Genomic DNA, 5,440 nt, shown 5'->3' with positions numbered 1-5,440 from the left:
AATGCTGTCAAACGATTAATCGCATCCAAAATAAAAGTTCTTGTTTACATAATATATATGTGTGTGTGCTGTGTATGTTTATATAAATACAAACACATGCATGTAAATATTTAAGAAAAATACGTTATGTTTAAACATTTAAAACATTTATATATAATATCAATTGTATTAAATATATACATGGAAATATTTTCAAAATATATACTGTTTGTGTGTGTATTTATATATACATAATAAATATTCACAGAACACATTGATATATTATGTAAACAAAAACTTTTATTTTGGAAGCGATTAATCGTTTGACAGCACTATTCCTAATATATGAAGGAGAAATATATTAAAGCATGTTAAAAATACACAGAATAATATATTGTGTAAATATATTACAATATATTGAATAATACATAAGGAATTGCCGCTTTCATAAATTGAAAAATATGTAACAACATAATTACTTATGTATCACAATATATGTAATTTTATATTCAGTAATATACTTTATAATATATAGATGTTCATGTGATAAGATATGGTGCTGCATGTGTATAAATATATTGAACATATATTTACTCATGCAGTATATATACACACACATGTTTAACGATCATATTTTAAAATATAGCTAGTTTACATTAGCATAAGCAGACCTGCTCATAATAAAGCAGTTCGTTAAGAGACTATCAGTGTGCTGAGAAGTGCGCAGCCATTACTTTTTACTTAAAGTAACGGTAACACTTTACAATACTGCTGGTGCACAAATATGCATTCATTCATGCTTAACTAATGCACAGATAATCATGAGTTAATATATAACTCCATTTATTAATGACTGCTACATCAGCAACTAATGAACATTCTATATGATTCATAGATTAAGTCAATAAATTGTTAAATGTGTCATAATGTGTTAGTTGCCTAATAACATATTATATTAACTAATGATGTAAATTCATATGTTAATTACCACAGTGGAAAATACCACAGTAAAAATTAAGTGGGTTTTTGCTTAGAACAAGCTAAATAATCTGCCAATGGGGTAAGCAAAATTATCTTATTTCAAACAGAAAACAATATTATTTTGCTCGTTTCAAGCAAAAACTCCCTTAATTATTTTTATTTTTTTCTGAAAACAAGATAGTAATTTTTACTTGTCTAGAACATTCTTCTTGATTTAAGAATGTTTAGATATTTTGGCTGGAAAAAAGACAAAAAATCTAAGTAAGAAAATCATTTTTTGCAGTGCATTGATGTATGGTTTGTTAGGATCGGACAATATTAGTCTGAGATACAACTATTTGAAAATCTGGAATCTGAGGGTGCAAAAAAATCTAAATATTGAGAAAATCATCTTTAAAGTTGTTCAAATGAAGTTCTTAGCAATGCATATTACTAATCAAAAATTAAGTTCTGATATATTTACGGTAGTAAATTTACAAAATATCTTCATGAAACATGATCTTTACTTAATATCCTAATGATTTTTGGCATTAAAGAAAAATGTATAATTTTGACCCATACAATGTATTGTTGGCTATTGCTACAAATATACCCCAGCGACTTAACACTGCTTTTGTGCTGCAGGGTCACAAATGTGTGCAAACGCATTCACATTTATATGGGAACATCTGTGTGCAATATATACTCAATAAAGGATCTGACTTTGTGAACATCAGATGTATTTTTGTCTTCATTTCTAAATATATTTGTATGTCTTAATATATAGCCATACATGGTCAATGCATATATTGCAGTATATTGAAAAATACAAGCACTAGTTTCCCATATATGGACATTTATTACGTAATATTTCGCATGCTATTTTACATATACTTTTGTTCTGTAAGGGACAGCAGAAAGCTCGCTGAGGTCTTGCTTGTTCAGTGTGTTTCTAGCTTTAGGCACAACACGCTCACTTCACATTATCACATTTACTTTCTGTACATAAAAAGAATGAAGACTCAAGTTCATTAAGTCAGTTCTGGCATCTTTCCGTCCTGACATGTAAACTATAGGGTTAGTTAGCTGCAGTCATGAACACACATCAGTTCGTGTCCTCTGAATCTATAATTGTTTGATAGTGCCCATAATGTTGTTGACACTTCATATTAACTTGCTTCTATGCTTTCTTGCTAAATATTGAAGAACAAAGGAAGTACACTAGGCAAAAAAATGACATAGAATCCAAGTCAAGTCAAATTTATTTTCACATATTTCAAAGCAGCTTTATAGAAAGTCATACTGTAATGTTTTTATGCTTTAGCGCTTTAGTCTGAGAGCTGCATCATATATAACGGCGATATGAGCGATCCTCTGCATTCACATAGCTGTACTGTATATATAGTGTTGTCTAGCACAGAAATATGTCATTCAAAGGCATTTATGAGATTGAAAAGTTGGTGGGTTTTGTTCAAAGCATGAAGTGAACGATTCTCCAAAAGCATTAGTGAAGATATATGAAAATAGCTGGCTGTCAAGAGCCTGATGTGAGTTTAACATTGGTCAAATGTAATTAAACAGTGCTGGAAAGTATACAGAATGGCTTTCATTTCAATTAGTGTCTTCTCTGATTTCAGACACACTGCAAAAAAATGATTTTCTTACTTAGTCATTTCTCTCTTGTTTTCTAGTATAAATATCTAAGGATACTTGAATGAAGATGCATTTACTTTACAAGTAAAATGACTTAAGATATTAAGTCTTGTTTTCTAAAAACAATTATCATACATTTGTTAGTTTTTGCTTAAAAGAAAGATTATGAAATGGATAGTTCCGGTCCTTGATTCTGATTGGTTGAGCCGCGTTCAAAGCTGTTGTAAATTACTCTACAAACATACACCTTTGTTTACTTCTGTGTGTTGCTCGGCAACCACTTTGTAGCAACCACAACTGTTTCTGAGGAACTACATTGTTTGGTGGAAGAATACTGTTTTTATTAATATCATTACACTTTATTTGCTCTGTTTTATTCTGTGAAACCTTACTACGTATATGGAATAACTGTTTTATAAAAGCATTACAGAAGCATATGTTTTATACTTCGCGCCGTACCTAACAACACCCCTTAGCTGTTATAAATTCACTGTAAACCACGGCTTCTTGGGGCTTATTGCTTTATTATTTTTCTTACCCCAATGGCAGATATTTTTGCTTCTTTTAAGCAAAAACTAACAAAATGTTTAAAAATTTTGTTTTAAGTCATTTTACTTGTCAAGTAAATGCATCTTCATTCAAGAATCCTTAGATATTTATACTAGAACACAAGACAGAAATGACTAAGTAAGAAAATCTTTTTTTTTTCTTCGCAGTGCAGAAATACTATTATGTTATGGCATTCCTTACTGTGGTTGAAAATGATTTATACTGTGGTGCATATGTTGGTTATATCGTCCGCCTCTCAGGCAGCAACACATAAGCCATTTTGTCAGGTTTGTGTTTGAGTTTCCAAACATTGGTTTGTCAAAGAAGTGGGTGTTTGTTACTTGCAGACTGGTCAGATCACACGATCGGAGGCGCTGGGGTGCTACGTGACGGTTATTGGGGAGCGTTTGGCCAGATTGCCCACCTCGCCGCTGAATAAAGTTATTTCCATCTGTTAAAGCGGTGTGGCGTGGGAACGAGTCCAGGGGTCAGGAGGTCAGGAGGTCAGGGGTCACAGCCAGCTGGACGGCTCAAGAGGAGGCCGGGGTGTGAAAGCTGGAGGCGGAGCCGCTGGACGTTAACATTGAACCGAGGGGCCGGCGTGTGAAAGAAAGGGGCCCGCTGACCACCTCTGTGATCGAGCGCAGAGCACTGTGTGAGAGAAGATGCTCCAGAAGAACATCAATCACAGACAAGTGCCATGACTATAGCTGCTTCAGCACTTTAATCAGAAAATGAGGGAGATGTGCTGTGTGTGTGTGTGTGTGTGTGTGTGTGTGGCCATGTGAATAAGCCGTGATTGTGCCGCAGCTGGTGTCTTCTCTCACACGGCACGGATCTTAACTTCCAGAGGCCTTGACATTTGATTACATAATCACACACACTGGATTAGGGATGGGAAGGTTCCCCGATTCGCTCGGTGCATCGGTAAAAAAAAGTTAACGATGCGATGCATCGGTTTAAAAAGTGTGCATCGGCTACAAGTTGTCATTTATATCGCGATGCATTGTTTCTAACATATTTGCATCAGTAAAAACCGATTTATTTATATAAATAACCTAACAAATCAACCGGGGCTAAAGCAGTTCCATTAATGACAAATTAAGTTCACACAATCTCGATAATTTGTGCACGTTTATTCTTAAGCAGCTCTTAATGTCGATCATGGATCAAATCGATCCACCATGACAAACAGCGAATATATCTGTGCTGTTTAATGCATTTGAGACGTTGTGTTTTCCTCAGTGCATAACTGACATGTCACAGGTATATTCTTCATCTGTACATGTTATAAAAGTCATGCAAATATATCCATTTTGCTGTCATGAGTGGGCGAGGCACGCGAGAGAGAGGCATGCACGCTAAACAGACGGAGTGCAATCGAATAGTAGCGCAATAATTCTGAGTAAAATATACATTTTGCTAAAAAATTTGTTTTTGGACATTAAATGTGCCTTTTATAGAATTTTAAACCTATATATAAAGTGTATTTTTATGATAGCAGTAACTGTAAGTGGACTATTGTAATAGGTAAGTCAAATGTAAGCTAGTAGGCTACAGTACTAATTACTAAACTAAGAGTTAATTTAATAAAGTTTCTTATAGCAGTTAAAATGTAGTCATTTTCGTTATTATTTATTTTCATTTTTAATTCAGTGATTTTAACTTTTAATTTAGTTATTTTAATGCTTTAAAGAGCAATTTTAGATTGTCATGTTCTAATGTTCTGCAAACTATAAAAGGTACAGCTGTAATAAAACCTGAGCGAAAGGCTGCATGGCTAGAAACTGTAAAAAAAAAAGTCAAATAGCCTAATAGTATGTGAGACAGTGGTAATATCATTGTGTTCCTGTTGGTCAGTGTTAGAGGAGCTTAGCCTGACAGTTAGCCTGCTTTAGACCAGGTTAGTTTCCCAGCATAAGTTGCCACAGTGACTAAGCTTGATCTAGGCCTGTGTTAAATTTGCTTTATGGAACCAAATCATTTGACATTGAGTCAAGCTAACTGAAATAAGCCTGGCTTATTTGGTAAACTTGTTTTATGAAACAGGCCTTGAGGCATAAAAAGTGATCATATTTTCTCCATTGCATCGTATTGCATCGAATCGCATTGTGTTGAAACGAATCGATTCGAATTGAAATCGGATCGCACTGCATCGTAACAGGGGTGAATCGTATCGCATCGCATCGCATCGCATCGCATCGGTAGCTGCTTCATATGTATCTTTAATGTATCGTATCGTTGGCTATGCATCGAGATGCGTATCGTATCGGCCTGAGTCATGAGATGCACATCCCTA

Source organism: Sinocyclocheilus rhinocerous, unplaced genomic scaffold, assembly GCF_001515625.1.
Source record: "Sinocyclocheilus rhinocerous isolate Xijiao unplaced genomic scaffold, SAMN03320098_v1.1 scaffold2440, whole genome shotgun sequence".
Taxonomy (NCBI): Eukaryota; Metazoa; Chordata; class Actinopteri; order Cypriniformes; family Cyprinidae; genus Sinocyclocheilus; species Sinocyclocheilus rhinocerous.
Note: the sequence above shows the minus strand (reverse complement) of the source record.